We start from the raw sequence: 19,558 nt of genomic DNA on the forward strand, positions 1-19,558 counted from the left end.
AAGTGCCTGTGCTTGTTCACATGGCTTATTTTGTCCCAGAAAGATGGTTAAATTACAAATTTTATTGCTCCTGTTTAATAATTCCTGGTTCGGAAGAGGAAGTATGAGTCAGTTCATAGCTGTGGGAATTTCCTTTCACTCCGTTTTCAGCCCATTTGCGTGGGTAGCTCGAGGACAAAGAATTTCTGTTGAGCAGCGTTAATTGATGGCGGTACCATCCGTGGAAGTAAGTCATCAAATGTTTGAATGATAGCAGTTGTTGAAGAAAGCAGTCATGATCAGAAAGAGACATCAGACTGCAGCAGCACATTTGGTCCCAGTCGCTCAGATCCCTGGGCCATACCATGTGTTAAACGTAAAGTCGCCATAGTCCCAGATGACCCTAGGCCGCTTCCCCCTTTTGAGGGAGAGAGCTGACTTGGTGGCGGTTCGCCACACCTCAGGCGAAGGCCAAGGTCGAGAAGGCGGGGCCTTCATGAATAACCTCAGCCAGTACAGGAATTGAACCCGTGCTGCATCACCCGTCCAGCCAACTGAGATAAATAACTGCTTATTGCAAGCAACTGATTTCATAGAATCATGGAACCCCTACAGTACAGAAGGAGGCCATTTGGCCCATCGAATCTGCACTGATCCCCAGACAGAGCACCATACCTAAACACACTGCCCCACCCAATTACTGTAACCCCACCTAACCGTTGGACACTAAGGGGTGTTTTAGCATGGCCAATCCACCTAACCTGCACATCTTTGGACTATCTTGGCACTTTGGAGAAAAGAAGACTGCAAACTGTAGCTTCTGACTTGTGGTTTGCAGCTTTGCCTATCTTGCAGTAAACCCCATGTTTTGGGAAGGCGTACTGAACCCTCTGCCTTGGTGCGGTATGGACAGAAGCAGTCACAGCCAATGTGGTGTGCTTTCAACACATTATTTACTTCCTAAAATATCCAACACAAATAACTGGCTTCCAAATGTTTACACACTGACTGTAGAGCCTGGCATGCTTCAGATAGGCCGCTGATCTTTGTACAATAGACCGGATAGACGGACTGGGGGGGGGCTTCTAATCTACGATAGATTCACTCCCTGATTTGGGAAATACTCTGAAAGTCACACAGTGGATCGACTGGCAGATTTATTATTCTCACGTCAGTCCAGAAACTCGCAATTTTACGGCCTACATGGTTTCCAGGCGCAACGGCAGCAAATCAAACCCACCCAATAATTTTAAACGGGTGTCATTTGAAGTGATGGTGTTCGGATCCTCGCAGAGCTTCCAAGTGCTTGGAACCTGTCTCCAGAATTTCAGCCTGGAGATCATTGTTTCATAGCGCCTGTCACTTTACATATTTTGCTTACATTGCAGTAAGTAAAGGTGGGCTGCAAGTTCCCTGCATTGACAACCCCCCCCCCCTCGCCCAAATTATTGCATTATGTTATAGTCATAAGACGGAAATATTGGAGCAGGAGTAGACCAGATGGCCTGTCGAGCCTGCTCCGCCGTTCAGTACGGCCATGCCTGATTTGGAACTTCAACTGCATTTTCCCACCAGTTCCCCATTCTGCTCAATTCCCGGAGAGATGTGTCTATTCCAGCCTTAAAAAGTGTATTCGACCCTTAAGTGAAGTTCTCAGTCTGAAATGATCGACCTCTTATCCCGAGACTGTCCCCCCGTGTTTCAGATTCCCTGACCAGCAGAAACAATCTCTCGGTATCCAGCCTATCAAACCCCTTCAGAATCTTGCAGCTTCGCTGAGATCTCATTCTTCTAAACTCCAGACAGTATAAACATTGCCTGTTCAAATCTGCAGCAACAACAACTTCCCTTGTTTATTTATATTAGGTAAAGGTAAAGTCGCCACAGTCCCAGATGACCATAGGCTGCTTTCCCCTTTGAGTGGTGGTGATTTAACCTGAGGGTCAGGTTGAGAGGGCGGGGCCTTCATGAATAACCTCAGCCAGTCCAGGAATTGAACCCCTGCTGCTAGTCTCGCTCTGCATCACGGTCTAGCTGTCTAGCTAACTGAGCTAAACTGGCCCGCAATATTTTATAACCTCTTTAACAAAGAAGAATATCCGGAGGGGCATTATCAAATAAAGTTGACAGTCGAGCCACTGATAAAGATATTGGCCAGAATTTTCCGTTCCTTCCCATTGGTGGGGTCTTCCAGTCCTGCCAATGAATACCCCCCCTGGCGAGTTCCCCGGTGGCAGAGGGCACAAACCATTCAAAACCTGTAGATGTTGGCAGGACCGGAAGATCCCACCGAAGGCCAACGATGGACGGCCTCCACCACCAAATCCCTCCGAAAATTCTGCAAATTAGAACAAGTGACCAAGAGCTTTGTCAAAGAGGTCGATTGTATGGGACATCTTAAAGGGGGATACTGGGCGGCATGGTGGCACATTGGTTAGCACTGCTGCCTCACGGCGCCAAGAACCCGGGTTCAATCCCAGATCACTGTCTGTATGGAATTTGCACATTCTCCCCATGTCTGTGTGGGTCTCACCCCTACAACCCAAAAAAAGATGTGCAGGGTGGATGGATTGGCCATGGTAAATTGCCCCTTAATTGGGGGGAAAAAAAAGAACTGGGCACTCTAAATTTTTTAAAAGTTCAAGGACGATGGAGAAATGGAGAGAATTCCAGAGCTTAGGGGCCCTGGGCAGCTGAAGGTACAGCAGCCACCATAAGAGTGATAAAGAAGCCAGAATTGTAACAGTACAGAGATCTTGTGGTCTACTCCTGTTCCGATTTCTTGCGTTCTTCTGGCATTAGTCGTGAACACTGCCCAGTCCATCACACAAACCTGTCTCCCATCCATTGACTCCATCTACACCTCCCGCTGCCTGGGGAAAGCGGGCAGCATAATCAAAGATCCGTCCCACCCGGCTTACTCACTCTTCCAACTTCTTCCATCGGGCAGGAGATACAGATGTCTGAGAACACGCACAAACAGACTCAAAAACAGCTTCTTCCCCACTGTTACCAGACTCCTAAATGACCCTCTTATGGACTGACCACATTAACACTACACCCTGTATGCTTCATCCGATGCCAGTGCTTATGTAGTTACATTGTATGTGTTGTGTTGCCCTATTGTGTATTTTCTTTTCTTCCCTTTTCTTCCCATGTATTTAATGATCTGTTGAGCTGCTTGCAGAAAAATACTTTTCACTGTACCTCGGTACACGTGACAATAAACAAATCCAATCCAATCCAATTAACATTATGCAATAATTTGGGCGGGGAGGTCAATGCAGGGTAGTGCAGCTCACCTTATTTACTGTTGTCACGCATGTACAGGTTGCAGAAGGCCATTAAGGGATTTGAAAATATGAATGAAGATTTTGAAATCGAGTCATTGTTGAGCCAGGAGCCAATGTTGGTCAGTGAGCACAGGGCTGATGGGTAATCCGGGCTTGGTACAAATTGGCATCTGGGCAGCAGTCTTCTGGATTCAGCTCAATCTTACGGAGGGTACATGATGGGAGAGGCACTAGGAGAGTATTGGATTGTAAAATTGCCTTCAAGTTTCCAGGATGTATTGTGGGATGTCACTCTTTATCAAGTCATTTGCCCCATTAGTTGCCCTGTGGAGCTGTCGTGTAGCCTGAATGTTGAGAGTTGTTCCCAGGTGTGAGACAGACACTGTGGCAATACACTGAATGGCAGTGCCAGAACACACAGAGCAATAGACATAATCCTCACTTGCTCTCTCCACGGTGTACAAAACCAACCTTTCAGCAAAACTTGGATATTTTTGGAGTAAACCCAGAAGTAAACAAGCAGCGTAGAAGTTTAGCTGTGCTGCCAGAATAGACATAATGCCATCAATCCCCACTCGTGTGTTATAGAAGACGAGGGAAAGTCAGAAAAGTAGTAACCAGTACACTGCCCACTATTGCCTGACTCAATGAAGAGGAGCAGGAAGGCACAGTGGGGCACGGCAGATAACTAAGCCCATTGCTGTCAGGAAGGCAGATCATTGAAGATCTCATTGTAAAGCTATTCTCTCAATTCCAAGAAATACTGAAATTTAATAATAATCATCATTATTATTGTCACAAGTAGGCTTACATTAACACTGCAATGAAGTTGCTGTGAAAAGCCCCTAGTCGCCACACTCCGGCGCCTGTTCATGGATACTGAGGGAGAATTTTGAATGGCCAATTCACCGAACAAGCAAGTCTTTCGGAACTTGTGAGAGGAAACCAGAGCACCCGGAGCAAAACCCACGCAGACACAGGGAGAACATGCAGACTCTGCACAGACCAGTGGCCCAAGCGTGAATCGAACCTGGGACCCTGGTGCTGTGAAGCAACAGTGCTAACCACTCTGCTATCATTCCTCCTTTACTTCCAATTTGGACATTTTCCGAAGCTGGAACAACACTATCCGGAAAGGCATCCTATCCGGAACAACACTGCCCAGAGAGTGATCAGAATGTGGAATTCTCTACCACATGGAATAGCTGAAGTGAACAACACAGATGAGGAGACGGTGGCTAGTGGTACCAGCTAATTGGAACATAGGAATTAGGAGCAGAAGTCGGCAACTCAGCCCCTCGTGCCTGCTGTGCCATTTAATTAGATCATGGCAGATCTCCTGCTGGTCTCAAATTCACCTCCCTACCAGGTCCCATATCCCTTTGACCCGTGTTTTATCAGAAATATATCTATCTCCTTCTTAAAACCATTTAATGACTCCGACTCGACCGCACTATGGGACAGCGAGTTCCACAAATTCACCACGCTCTGCGAGAAGTAGTTCCTCCTCATCTCGGTTCTAAATCTACCGTCTCTCAACCTATGTCCCTGATCTCTTGTTCCAGATTGCCCCACAAGGGGGAACATTTGATCGACGTTTATTTTATCAAACCCTTGTAGTTTTTTATATACCTTGATCAGATCCCCTCTCAGCCTTCTAAACTCCAGCAATAATATAAGACCAAACTGTATAATCTCTCCTCGCACTTCAACCCATGCATCACTGGAATCAACCTGGTGAACCTCCTCTGAACTGCCTCCAATGCCACCAATCCTTCCTCAAATAAGGAGAACAAAACTGGACACAATACTCCAGATGTGGTCTCACCTATACAATTGCAACAACACTTCTCTACTTTTATACTCCAGTCTTTTTGCAATAAATGCGAACATTCCATTTACCTTTTTAATTACATCCTGTACCTGCACACCGACCTTCTGCGATTCATGAACCAAGACACCCAGATCTCTCTGCCCAGACACATTTTGAATCTGCTTTCCATTTGGATAATAATTTGCCTTTCTATTTTTTCAGCCAAAATGGATCACCTCACACTTATCCACATTAAACTCCATCTGCCAAATTTTGGCCCAATCCCCATAGCCTATCTATATCCGTCTGTAAATCTTTATCTCCTCTTCGCTGCCTGCTTTCCCACCTATTTTAGGATCAGCTGCAAATTTTGCTATGTCCCTGCTTGCAGATCATTTGTAAAAATTGTCAGCAGTTAAAGCCCAAGGACTGACCCCTGTGGCACCCCATTAGTTACAGTTCGTCAGTCATCAAAAGACCCATTTATCCTGACCCTCTGCTTTCTGTCAGTCAGCCAATCCTCAATCCAATCTAGTGCTCTACGCCCAATCCTCTGTGATCTCACCTTCTGGATCAGTCTTTAATGTTGCATCTTGTCAAACGCCTCCTGGAAGTCTAGATATACCACATCCATAGGTTCTCCATTATCCATCTTGCTGGTTAAATCCTCAAATAACTCGAGCAAGTTTGTCAAGCACAACTTCCACTTCATAAAACCATACTGACAATGGTGGATTGAGCTTTGTCCTTGTTCGATCATCTCCTCCTTAATGACTAATTCCAGCAACTTCCCCACCACCACAGAGGTCTATAGTTTCCTACTTTTTGCATCTCTCCCTTTTTGAATAGGGACGACACCATTAGCGTGTTTCCAATCCACCGGGACTCTTCCAGAGTCCAAGGAATTCTGAACTATCCTAACCAATGCATCCACTATCTCCACTGCTACCTCCCTTGTGCCTCCCTAATGGCCAGATCCAAGCTAATCCTCTGGGGACATGGATTCAAATCCCACTATATGGCAGCTGGTGGAATTCGAAGTAAATTAATAAATCTGGAATTGAAAGCAGGTCAGTGAAAACCTATTTGTCTCGCTAAAATGTCCTTTCGAACATAGAACATACAGTGCAGAAGGAGGCCATTCGGTCCATCAAGTCTGCACCGACCCACTTAAGCCCTCACTTCCACCCTATCCCCCTAACCCAATAACCCCTCCTAACCTTTTTGGACACTAAGGGCAATTTACATGGCCAATCCACCTAACCTGCACATCTTTGGACTGTGGGAGGAAACCGGAGCACCCGGAGGAAACCCACGCACACACGGGGAGAGCATGCAGACTCCGCACAGACAGTGACCCAGCAGGGAATCGAACCTGGGACCCTGGCACTGTGAAGTCACAGTGCTATCCACTATGCTACCGTGTTGCCCGACAAAGGGAAGGCAATCTGCCATCCTCACCTGGTTTGGCTTTCATGTGGTTCCAGACCCAGACCCACAGCAATGTGGTTGACTCTTATCTGCCTTCTGAAATAATTCAGCAAGCTACTCGGGTCAAAGGCGATTGGAGATGGATAACAAATGCCGGCCTTGCCAGCGATGTCCACATCCCATCAAACAAATTCAAAAATTAGATACATTTAAGAGGAAGCCCAGTTGTTGCAGTGAAGGGTATACTAGCTTACTTGGCTGGACAGCTGGTTAGTGATGCAGAGCGAGGCCAACTGCACGGGTTCAATTCCCGTACCGGCTAAGGTTATTCACAAAGGCCCCGCCTTCTCAACCTTGTGTGGTGATCCTCAGGTTAAATTACCGTCAGTCAGCACTGTCATAATATACACCAGTATATCATGGTGCAGACACAGACACTGATGGACACACCGTGGGACCAATCAACACGCACAACACCGCAGCCAATCACCAGTTAGAGCACACGCACTATAAAGACAGGGGGCATCAGAGTTCCCACTCATTCGATCTGCAGCTTTCTAGTAGGACAGAGCTCACAGCCTGCAGCACAGACATTCACCATGTGCATCGACTGGTTAGGACAAGGCAAAGGTCTTTAGTTAAAGCTAATATTGTGTTAACCCACAGTGAGAGTATGTTAAACAGTTAATGACTCAATAAAATAGTGTTGCACTATTTCAAGTGTTGGTGACCTGTATGTGTTCCACGGATCCAGAGCGCCCAACACAACAAGCACAATGGCGACTTTACCTTTTACTAATGAATATTTGACGCAGCAGTTTCTCATTTCACTATATTTGCTGTCAAAGGTGCAGTGCGTTGCTATAGGTAGACTAAGGTTTCTGGCCCATTTTTCAGGTATAACTTGAGGTGGAAAGTGTGGATTCAAGTTAGCACGGTATCCAAATATTTGGCTAGATAGCTTTCAATTCTCCCGACAATTAGAACAGCTCGAAATGGCTGGAAAAATGAAATGTCATTAACCGCACTGAAGTAAACTCTGAGAAAGGAGTGAATTAGTTGAGCAGTGTGGTAATATTTCAACTCGTGGATGTTCAGCTTCCTGCTCCATTACTTTGACCTTCGAGGCTCTTGTTACGTAATGAATGTCAGCTGCTGTATCTGTGGGACGTTGCTGCCGTGTAATATTAATTCTCAAATTGTTTGAAATAATTTCAATGTCAGCTAGGGGCACTTGGCCGATGTGGGTTTCAACGTCACCCTTCAATGTTGACTCTTATTTACAACAAGCTTACTGGCGTGTCATTTATTGCAAGAAATTGGTTGGCAAGTTGTGTTCAAAGAAAGAATAATATGTTCGTTACTGAAACTTCTGGCTTGGTCTGCAGCAGCGAGGGAGGATGCTATATACCATGCTCAACATTGAGACAACGAGACACGGGGGACAAGGTTTGTGAATGGCATGTATTCTTTGCCTTCGCGAAATAATGCTGAGACAGCGCTAACTTGATTTGTGGAACATTTTTGAAGTGACGTTTTTGTGGGGGGAAACATGGGAGCGAAGCCAAAGGCTGAAAGAACAAAGCAAAAAAAAACTTAATGTTTCTACGCACTGAGAATTCTCTTAAACATGGCCGACTCATTAATCGTTCAGCTTTAGCCTCCAGAGATTCTCTTCCAGGAATATTAATCCATTATCAGTCTGCACCATCACAAACTTACACATGTTTATATAAACTTTGTGCCTTATCTTTATGACGGTAACGGAACAACCATAGTGGCTAAGCTGGAGATATGTTTCATAAAGTGCCTAAATTTACCATTGGATCAAGCACAGCACACCCGGTCCCATTTTGTGTATTAGCTTGTTGGTTTAAGTTATTGAAGTAAATGATTTAAATGTGGCTGTGCTGCAGAATAAGTGCATCAATAAAAAGTATGCATCAATGTATCATCCAGCTCACGCAACCTCCTTAACCGTTTCCACAAGTATTTAGTGCACAATGTGGAATTGTTGGAAATGTTGGTAACTCTACTCGAGCACTTCTGTTCTATTCCAGAAAGCCAGTTGGCGAAGGAAAGGACTGCAGCCAATCGTTGCAGCCATTTTTATTTGTCTACAGGGGTACAAAGGTCTCCACCTCTCCTTATTATGTTACTGAAACTTTAGCACTATTTGATTAACACTTTTAAATGGTTGTAGTTGCAACATTTTCAAAGGCTATTTCCGAATGGGTGTTTTCTTTCTCAATAGTTCCATGCTTGCCATTGTTATTATATGACTGGTTATGTGCATGATGCATATTGGGTGAATGGGAATAGAAGGAGCAAAAGTTGGCATTGAGTTGAGAGAGGGGCAACGGGGAGTGGCTTGGAGGCAAGAATTGGAATTGAGTTGGCATGTATGAGGGGCCATAATTCAACTTTTTTTCTATCAAATGCCTAGAATATAAGCTACAATATCAAATCTAACAAATGCCTCTCAAATGACAGTGCAGTGATTATTGTACTGAACTTGAAAGCTAGAGGTTGTGAGTTCATAGAATAGAATCCCTACAGTGCAGAAGGAGGACATTCGACTTATTGGCTCTGCATTGACCCTCTTAAAGTGCACGCCACCTAGGCCCAATCGCCTACCCTACCCCTGTAATCCCATCTAACCCGCACATCTTTGGACACTAAGGGCAATTTAGCATGGCCAATTCACCTTACCTGCACATCTTTGGACTGTGGGAGGAAACTGGTGTACACTGAGCAAACTGACGCAGACACTGTGAGAGCATGCAGACCCCACACAGTCAACCAAGGCTGGAATTGAACCCGGGTCTCTGACACTGTGAGGCAGCAATGCTAAACCCTGCGCTACCGTGTCGCCCCATGCTGCCATGGTAAATTTAAAATCATGTTCCAAAATCTAATAATTTGTGGACTTGCTCTTACCGTGACAATGACTGAGGGTGGTGTTCTTTCTTCTTCTTTCATACCGTGGTAACATTTTAGAAAAAAATATTTATTGTATAGATATTTTGTTTCCACTGGTGGCACACATTACTTATGGGTGTTTTGGAAACTCTTGAAAGAGTCTATGGACTCGAAACGTTAACTGTTTCTCTCCTAATAGATGCTGGCAGACCTGCTGAGTTTTTTTCAGTGTCCTCTTGTTTCAGATTCCAGCATCCGCAGTATTTTGCTAATTTTACCTTTTGATGTTGGGTGCACATGTAACAAAATTCCATCAGCACATGGATGGGAGAAAATTAGCGGGAATGTTGCTCCCGAATAAGACATGGAGCATTAAACCCGCACACAGGAAATGAGAATGAGAAATGGGGGTGTGGGGGACTGTATTCCTCTGAATGCCCCAATGACCACACACAAAAGCTGGACCTTGGTGTCCTTTCTGGGCGCGCCCTATGTTCAGCGTATGCAAGGAGTCGACAGTGTCAGGTCTGAGGTTTTATTCGGCATCGGGGGTTTTGTAGCCAGTTCAAGACACTGGTTACGTAAGCCTGTCGGTTTGGAGAACAGGGACAGAATTCAAGTTTAAGACCTGTGGGGGAGGTACAATGAAGCTATCAGTAATTCTCAAATCCGGCACAGTCAACCATTAAGACATTCAATCTCTGCAAACAAAGAACATCACTTTTGTTGGGCAGCAGGAATATTTTACAGGTGCCACTGGCATGCGTTTCCTACCAGTACTGCAAACTGGGTATGGGCAGGCTGAGGCCATGGGAGAGGAGATGATTGGAACTTTCCACAGGAGTTAATAGGGGCTGTTAAAATCACTTGTGTTAAAGAGTCTGAACTGCCACATCTGTTCGTGTCTTCATTGCAGCATGTAGCACAATAATCTCAGAGTGCAGCAGCCTTTAAAACCTTACAACCTGCTTGATGTAATCCTTTAAAGAATTGTGTGTTTTCTTTAAAACGAGTTTATGAGACAAATCTGGCAAAGCACGGACGTTTGGAAAACGCCACGTAATAATAGTTCGCCACATGCAGCTTTCCGCATTCCAGAGGAGGCTGCTCATGGGTGAGAATTCTGCGCCTCTTTCTGAATGTGATCAAACCATAACTCACACATCAGGCAGCTCCCAAAGTGCGTTCCTAATAGCCTTTCCACGAGAGACACGTGGAGCCCCACGCTTGCCGGGAGAATTTTAAAAATATTATTTTCCTTTTCTTTTCCCCCCACGCAATCTTGTTTTACTGTCCCGCCACCCAACTCGACCCGCCTCCACCAACCCATCGTTGCCCCCAGGTCAAACACTCATTGGTTGCAGGTATGGGCCTTCTTGTGCGGGTCTCTACCCAGCCATTAGGAGACGCATGTCATGAGTTCACAGGAAATACAGTGCAGAAGAGGCCCTTCAGCCCATCGAGTCTGCGCCGACACATGAGAAACATCTGACCTGTCTACCTAATCCCATTTGCCAGCACTTGTCCCAGAGCCTTGAATGTTATGACATGACGCGTGCTCATCCGGGTATTTTTTAAAGGATGTGAGGCAACGTGTCTGTACGACGCTCCCAAATAGTGCATTCCAGACCGTCACCATCCTCTGGGTTAAAAAAAGCTTTTCCTCACATCCCCCCCCCCCCCCCCCCCCCCCCCCCCCCCCCCCCCCCCCCCCACCCCCTAAATCTCATATCCCTCACCTTGAAGTTGTGTCCTTCATGACTGACCCTTCAACTAAGGGGAACAGTTGCTCCCTATCCACCCTATCTACCCCTCATAATCTTGTACCCTTCGATCAGGCACCCCTCGATCAGGCACCCCTCAGTCTTCTCTGCTCCACCGAAAACAACCCAAGCCTATACAACCTTTCTTCATAACTTAAACGTTCTATCCCAGGCAACATCCTGGAGAATCGCCTCTGTTCCCCCTCCAGTGCAATCACATCCTTCCTATAATGTGGTGACCAGAATTGCACCCAGTGCTCCAGCTGTGGCCTCACCAAAGTTCTATACAACTCCGACGTGACTGCCCTGCTTTTGTAACCTATGGGTGCAATCTTCCCAAAAGGGAACAAAGTCCGCGAGTGAGTGAGCTTTGCCGTGTGTTTCCCGGCACTCGCAGAGCCCAGAAACACTTGGCTATTCAACACGGCGGCTCGTGTTGAATAAGGGGCATGAATGGGGAACTTGCGGCCGAACATAGCCCCGCTTATTACAATGGGGAGCTCCACTGGCTGAAACTCTGTTGTAGGGAGATTTAAAAATGGCACCCCGTCTCTGAGGCTCTGAAAATAATCCCTGGCCCGAACGCAATATGGGAGGGGTCTCCCGGAACCCAAACACCCACGCAGGGCAACCCCGGCCTGGTCGCGCACGCGCAAAAAATGCCAACTTGGCAGTGCCAACCAGGCACCTTGGCAATGCCCCTGCCAGCAGGCTGGCACCCAGGCGGCACTGCCAAGATGTCAGGCTGGCACTACCAGGGACCCAAATGGCATCAACAGTGCAAGGGTATGCATTTGGGGGCCTCCGATCCCTTTGGAGACCCCCACAAGTGCCGTTCCATCTGGTCCTCCCCTTTTGTAGGGACCAGCATCAAATGGCGCTCGCCCGAGGTCCCCGAGGCGAAGGGATTGAATCCAAATGTCTCAGGTACCTTGGGAATTTGCACATTCGAATAAGGAGCACTTCCTCACTCTAATAAGCAGATTTTCCAAAAAGTGATCCCGATCATTGTGTGCGGGATTCACCGTCTCGCGGGATTGCGTTAAATCTCGTGTTGTATTGCGAGCCGGGTAGATCCCGGGAGCGGGGTCGCCTGGCTTTCACCAGCCACGCTGCACCGCGGCGAGCTGTTTTTCCAGCACAGCGTGGCCGGAGGATCACGTCCAACGTCTCGGTTGACAAAGGCAAGTTTCTCCTGTGCCTTTTTCACCACCCTATTAACCTGCCTTTCTGCCTTCAGAGATCTATGGACAAACATGCAAAGGTCACTTTTTTCCTCCGAACTTTCCAGGGTCAGGCCATTTATTGAATACTTTCTTCTTAAACTTTTCCTTCCAAAATGTATTACCTCACATTTCTCAAGGTTAAATTTCATCTGCCACTAATCTGCCCATTTGACCATCCCGTCTATATCTCCCTGTAACCAAAGACACTCAACCTAACTGTTAACCACCCGGCCAATCTTTGTGTCATCTACAAACTTACTGATCCTACCTGCCACATAGTCATCTATGTATTTATACAAATTATGAATATTAGGGGACCAAACACAGATCCATGTTGTATGCCATCAGGCACTGACTTCCAGCCACTAAAGCAGCCATCTGTCATCACCCTCTCTTATACAGCTAAGCCAGTTTTGAATCCACCTTATAAAACATAGGAGCAGAATTAGGCCACCCGGCCCATCGAGTCTGCTCCACCATTCGCTCATGGCTGATACTATTCTCATCCCCATTCTCCTGCCTTCTCCCCATAACCACATCCCCTTATTAATCAAGAACCTATCTAACTCTGTCTTAAAGACACTCAATGATTTGACCTCCACAGCCTTCTGCAGTAAAGAGTTCCACAGAATCACCACCCTCTGACTGAAGAAATTCCTCCTCATCTCAGTTTTAAAGGATCGTCCCTTTAGTCTGAGATGGTGTTCTCTGGTTCTAGTTTTTCCTACAAGTGGAAACATCCTCTCCACATCAACTCCATCCAAGCCTCGCAGTATCCTGTAAGTTTCAATAAGATCCCCCCTCATCCTTCTAAACTCCAACGAGTACAGAGCCAGAGTCCTCAACCGTTCCTCATACGACAAATACTTCATTCCATATCAAATTACCGTGTATCCGATGTGCATTTACCTTCTTTATAAATCTTCCATGTGGAACCTTGTCAAGGGCTTCACTGAAATCCATATAAACTACATCAACTGCACTACCCTCCTCTACACAGCTGGTCATCTCCACAAAAAATTCAATCAAATTTGTTAGGCATGGCCTCCCGTGGCAAGAGAGGAATTAAAAATTTGGGCCAGAGCCCCTGCAGTCTCCTCCCTCGCCTCCCACAGCAGCCTGGGACACAATTCATCCGGATGTGAAGATCTGTCCACTTTTAAGCCTGCCAACACCGCCAATACCTTGTTAGTCCCTATGTCAATTTGCTCAAGAACCTCTCATTCTCTCTCGCTGAGTTACATACCTACGCCCTCAATTTCTTGGGTTGATTGTGTTAAATCTACCAATCACATATTGAGGGAAGGATCAATCTAGAGCCAGTCTTTTTCTTAAGCCAGGTTTATTCTCGATACTGCAGGTTAAAAGTGCAGATTCCTATAGTTCCCCGCAACAACCAGTGTGAACTGGTTTTTATACTCTTGCAATGATTCCAGAATAATTCATCAATGCTGCTCGAATTACAAATTTGTCTGTTGCAACACAATTTGAATATTGACAGACTGTACCCTGTGCCCTTCAGTCCTTCCCTACGGCAAGTGCCTTATTAAATCCATCGCCTCTCCACTTCATTGTGCTGGATGTCAAAAGCCTGGCCAGCTCTGCTCCATGGGCAAGTGCAGTGTCCCATTCTACCATTGTCCCGTGGAAGTGAATGACCATTAAAGACTTGGCTGGAATTTTTGAATTTCTATTACAGTGTAGTTACAGAGATCAATCATTGATGAATTGTTATGTCAGCCATTAATCCCGTTGGTACCACTCTTGCCTCTGATCTCTGAGCTTCTGGGCTCAAGCCCCACTCCAAGCCATGAGCACAAAAATCAAAGCTGACAGTCCAGCGCATTACTAAGGGAGTGATGCATTGGTGGAGATGTCATCTTTATGGGGGAGATGTTAACTCGAGGCCCTATCTGTGTTCTGATGAATGTCAAAGTTCTCATGGTGCCATTTTGAAGAAGAGCAGGGGATTTATCCCTAGCATCCTAGCCAATATTTATCTCTCGGTCAACATCATTAAAAAATAGCTTACCTGGTCATTACTATATTACAGTGTGTTGGAATTTCCTGTATACAGACTGGTTGCTTCCTCTCCTATAGTACAGCAATGACTACAAGTGCGCCTTGTTGTTCTGTTCACTTGCTATAAATATGGCAGTTAATAAGGTCGCCTTCCTTTATCCTAATTATGAATATGCTTTCAGAGTCGCCAGGTATCTCTCAATACCGCCACAAGGTTCAACTTGAATACCGATCAAAGAGCCAATACGCCAGTTAGTTAGTTCAAAGTCAATACTACTTTATTTACACACAGTATGATTTACTCATGCACAATAACACTACAGGCTAAACTATACCTATCACTAACACCTATACTTAACTTCGGGTGCCCACTTAGGTCAGAGGAACAATGGCCGTTGTTCGGATCTGGGCCTGTTGGGTTCCAAGAGGTAACAGGAGTACAGCTAAGGTCGTCCATCTTGAACTTACTTGCTTCTGGTGGTGCTGGTGGACGGGTCTCTCCGCTTGAGAGCCAAATCCGAGAGAGCGAACCTTTTCCGGTGGTTCCTTCTTATACTTGGAGGGGCTTTGCGCACTTTTAGGCGGCCTTAAACTTGGTCCTAATTGGTTGGGCAGCTTCTTGATCATTGTCATCGATCTAAGCCAATAAAGGGGCGGGTGCCTTGATGGCTGGGTGTGTCCTAGGTGGCTGTTGCTTTGTTTGTGTCTTCTGGTTGGGGGAGATGGGCCACCAATATGTAAATCGGCCCAGAGTTTCGGTTCCGTCTGCTGACTGCCTTTCAAATATACATTCAGGCTCTGTGCCTGCTTGTTGCTTTGTATTGTCCATTTTTCCCTATAGGCTCTGCGAGTGTCCATTTTGTATACTGGAAGTGGCCATCCCAGATGGCTACAGCCTTTATCTATAAGGTGCTTTGAGATGACCGGTGTACATCAAACATGCTGCATAAATGCTAATACTGATACATGGGCTTTAGGAGTCTAGTGACAAATGTTTGCATTGCCAAGCTCTGATGACTGTAAATCCCAATTGTCTTTTAAAATAGTCTTCCTGGCTGGGCAAACCTCCTCCGTTTCTGCTGGGTACAGAGTTGGAGAATTCTCCTGGGCCAGGCTGTAGGAAAGCACATGCCTTGCCACCTGATTCTGGAGTTCCACTGCCAATAGACTGTTGAATTCTTGTCACCAAGTCAGTGTAATATAAGTCAGTGAGAGTCCTGATCAAATTGCATAGGGCACTGGTGAGCCCACTACCTTGAGTACTGTGCCCAGTCAGGTATAAGGCAGAAACATTCGGTGCAAGGTGGGTAAGATTGACAAGGCTGATCCTCAGTGTTATCATTCTGAGTTACAAAGATAGTTACAGGAAAAAGCACTTCAACTCCAATAGGTGGCATCTGAGAGGTGGCCTCATAAAGGTAAATGAAACAGTTCCTTAAAAGTTATGGAAAAGATGAATCTAGGTAAGTGCTTTCATTCGGTAGTAGGTGAAAGGCAACTGATATTTATGGCTGATTCTAAATTCCTCATTTCAGTTGATGGATATAAAGGACAGTGGAAGCAAAATCCTTGGAGTAATTTAAGAAATGGGATGCCGAATGGGAGAATCTTGGGGTCTTTGAGCGGAAGAACGAAGATGGGAGCAAGTGGATTCTTCTATGATTAGCGGGTTACAGGAAGACATAGACGGATAAGTTGCAGATGGAATTTCACCCTGAAAAATGTGAGGTGGTACACTTTGGAAGGAGTAATTTAACAAGGAAGTATTCAATGAATACGGGGCAGCACGGTAGCCTTGTGGATCGCACAATTGCTTCACAGCTCCAGGGTCCCAGGTTCGATTCCGGCTTGGGTCACTGTCTGTGCGGAGTCTGCACATCCTCCCCGTGTGTGCGTGGGTTTCCTCCGGGTGCCCCGGTTTCCTCCCACAGTCCAAAGATGTGCGGGTTGTGTGGATTGGCCATGATAAATTGCCCTTCGTGTCCAAAATTGCCCTTAGTGTTGGGTAGGGTTACTGGGTTATGGGGATAGGGCAGAGGTGTTGACCTTGGGTAGGGTGCTCTTTCCAAGAGCCGGTGCAGACTCGATGGGCCGAATGGCCTCCTTCTGCACTGTAAATTCTATGATAATCTATGAATGGCCTGACACTGGGAAGTTCCGAAGAACAAAGGGACCTTAGCGTGTTGTCCATAGATCTCTGAAGGCAGAAGGGCAGGTTAATCGGGTGGTGAAAAAGGCAGGTGGGACTCTGTTTTTATCAATCGGGGCATAGACTACAAAAGCAGGGAGATGATGTTGGAGCTGCATAGAACTTTGGTGAGGCCACAACTAGAGTACTGTGTGTAATTCTGGTCGCCACATTATAGGAAGGACGTCATTGCACTTGGGGGAATGCCGAGAAGATTCACCAGAGTGTTGCCTGGGATGGAACATTTAAGTTAGAAAGAGAGGTTGGATCGGCTTGTGTTGATTTCTCTGGAGCAGAGAAGACTGAGGGGTGATTTGAGTGAGGTGTACAAGATTATGAGGGGCATGGACAAGGTGGATAGGGAGCAGCTGTTCCTTTTAGTTGAAGGGTCAGTTGTGAGGGGACACAAGTTCAAAGTGAGGAGCGGGAGGTTTAGGGTGAATTTGAGGAAAAAACATTTTTACCGAGAGAGAGGTGACGGTCTGGAATGCACTGTCTGGGAAGGTGGTAGGGGCGGGTTGCCTCACATCCTTTAAAAAGTACCTGGATGAGCACTTGGCAGGTCATAACGTTCAAGGCTATGGGCCAAGTGCTGGCAAATGGGGTTGGGTCGGCAGATCAGGACCTTTCATGCGTTGGTGCAGACTCGATGGGCCATAGGGCCTCTTCTGCACTATAGTATTTTGTGATTCTGATCTTGGGATGACACACGAGTTAGCTTTCTTTTTCGATTTATTCCTATAATTAATAATTGAGCACATCTCCCAGACTTTGAACTTGTGATCAAAGCAAGAAGTGAGTTTCCACAGGCAGATTTCATTTTCTGTGAACTGACAGTAGTTGACACATTCCTCCTTGCATTGCTCAACACAAATGCCTTTGAGAACTTTGCAACTAAGCTACAGGGTGAGTTTTACAGTTGGCACAAAAGGCTTTGAGTGTAGTGTTCAAATTACAATTCATGGACAGAGGGGCACAGATCGCCAAAAACAATGAAATGCTCATTTTCTAGGAAGGTCTTAAACCCAAAATCTTCAGCCATCTCTTCTCTTTGCAGATGCCAGCTGCCTTGAGTATTTCCAGCACTTCTCATTTGCATTGACGTATAATTCAATTCATTTTGGATATGGGGAAATTAGGTGAGATCTTCTGTCAAACTGTGAAGGGGAGGTCGTGTCTCACTAACTTGATAGAGTTTTTCGAGGAGGTCAGTAGGATGATTGATGTAGGTAGGGCAGTGGATGTTGTCTATATGGACTTCAGTAAGGCCTTTGACAAAGGTCCCTCATGGTAGACTAGTACAAAAGGTGAAGTCACAGGGGATCGGGGTGAGCTGGCAAGGTGGATACAGAACTGGCTAGGTCATAGAAGGCAGAGAGTAGCAATGGAAGGATGCTTTTCTAATTGGAGGGCTGTGACCAGTGGTGTTCCACAGGGATCAGTGCTGGGACCTTTGCTCTTTGTAGTATATATAAATGATTTGGAGGAAAATGTAACTGGTCTGATTAGTAAGTTTGCAGACGACACAAAGGTTGGTGGAATTGCGGATAGCGATGAGGACTGTCAGAGGATACAGCAGGATTTAGATTGTTTGGAGACTTGGGCGGAGAGATGGCAGATGGAGTTTAATCCGGACAAATGTGAGGTAATGCATTTTGGAAGGTCTAATGCAGGTAGGGAATATACAGTGAATGGTAGAACCCTCAAGAGTATTGAAAGTCAAAGAGATCTAGGAGTACAGGTCCACAGGTCACTGAAAGGGGCAACACAGGTGGAGAAGGTAGTCAAGAAGGCATACGGCATGCTTGCCTTCATTGGCCGGGGCATTGAGTATAAGAATTGGCAAGTCATGTTGCAGCTGTATAGAACCTTAGTTAGACCACACTTGGAGTATAGTGTTCAATTCTGGTCGCCACACTACCAGAAGGATGTGGAGGCTTTAGAGAGGGTGCAGAAGAGATTTACCAGAATGTTGCCTGGTATGGAGGGCATTAGCTATGAGGAGGGCATTAGCTATGAGGAGCGGTTGAATAAACTCGGTTTGTTCTCACTGGAACGAAGGAGGTTGAGGGGCGACCTGATAGAGGTCTACAAAATTATGAGGGGCATAGACAGAATGGATAGTCAGAGGCTTTTCCCCGGGGTAGAGGGGTCAATTACTAGGGCGCATAGGTTTAAGGTGAGAGGGGCAAGGTTTAGAGTAGATGTACGAGGCAAGTTTTTTACGCAGAGGGTAGTGGGTGCCTGGAACTCGCTACCGGAGGAGGTGGTGGAAGCAGGGACGATAGTGACATTTAAGGGGCATCTTGACAAATACATGAATAGGATGGGAATAGAGGGATACGGATCCAGGAAGTGTGGAAGATTGTAGTTTAGTCGGGCAGCATGGTCGGCATGGGCTTGGAGGGCCGAAGGGCCTGTTCCTGTGCTGTACATTTCTTTGTTCTTTGTTCAAACGAGATGTATTTTAATGCTAACTACAAAGATTGCGTTTTGAAGCAAGGAATCGTTGGCTTGAGTTGGATTTAGAAAATAGCACCAAGGGAAAATGGAAATAGACCAAGGGAAAATGTTGGTAATTGGAGTAAAAATGAGTCCAGGTTGTACCCAGTGAGAGTGTTTTCAGTGACGTTGAGTCAAATTCCCCTCTTTGTGGGGCTAGAATTTTACAAGAGCAGCACGGTAGCACAGTGGTTAGCACTGTTGCTTCACAGCGCCAGGTTCCCAGGTTCAATTCCGTCTTGGGTCACTGTCTGTGCGGAGTCTGCACGTTCTCCCGTGTCTGCGTGGGTTTCCTCCGGGCGATCCAGTTTCCTCCCACAAATCCCGAAAAATGTTCTTGTTAGGTGACATTCTGAATTCTCCCTCAGTGCACCCAAATAGGCGCCGGAGTGTAGCGACTAGGGGCTTTTCACGGTAAC

General features: G+C 46.2%; 1 protein-coding gene across 5 annotated transcripts in view; it reads left to right on the forward strand.

Annotated features, from left to right (window-relative positions):
- The window catches only part of LOC140399187 (ras-specific guanine nucleotide-releasing factor RalGPS1-like), an 839,817-nt gene that overhangs the window by 643,026 nt on the left and 177,233 nt on the right, over positions 1 to 19,558 (forward strand). The window lies entirely within an intron of this gene.

The sequence above is a fragment of the Scyliorhinus torazame genome, chromosome 22, assembly GCF_047496885.1.
Source record: "Scyliorhinus torazame isolate Kashiwa2021f chromosome 22, sScyTor2.1, whole genome shotgun sequence".
Taxonomy (NCBI): Eukaryota; Metazoa; Chordata; class Chondrichthyes; order Carcharhiniformes; family Scyliorhinidae; genus Scyliorhinus; species Scyliorhinus torazame.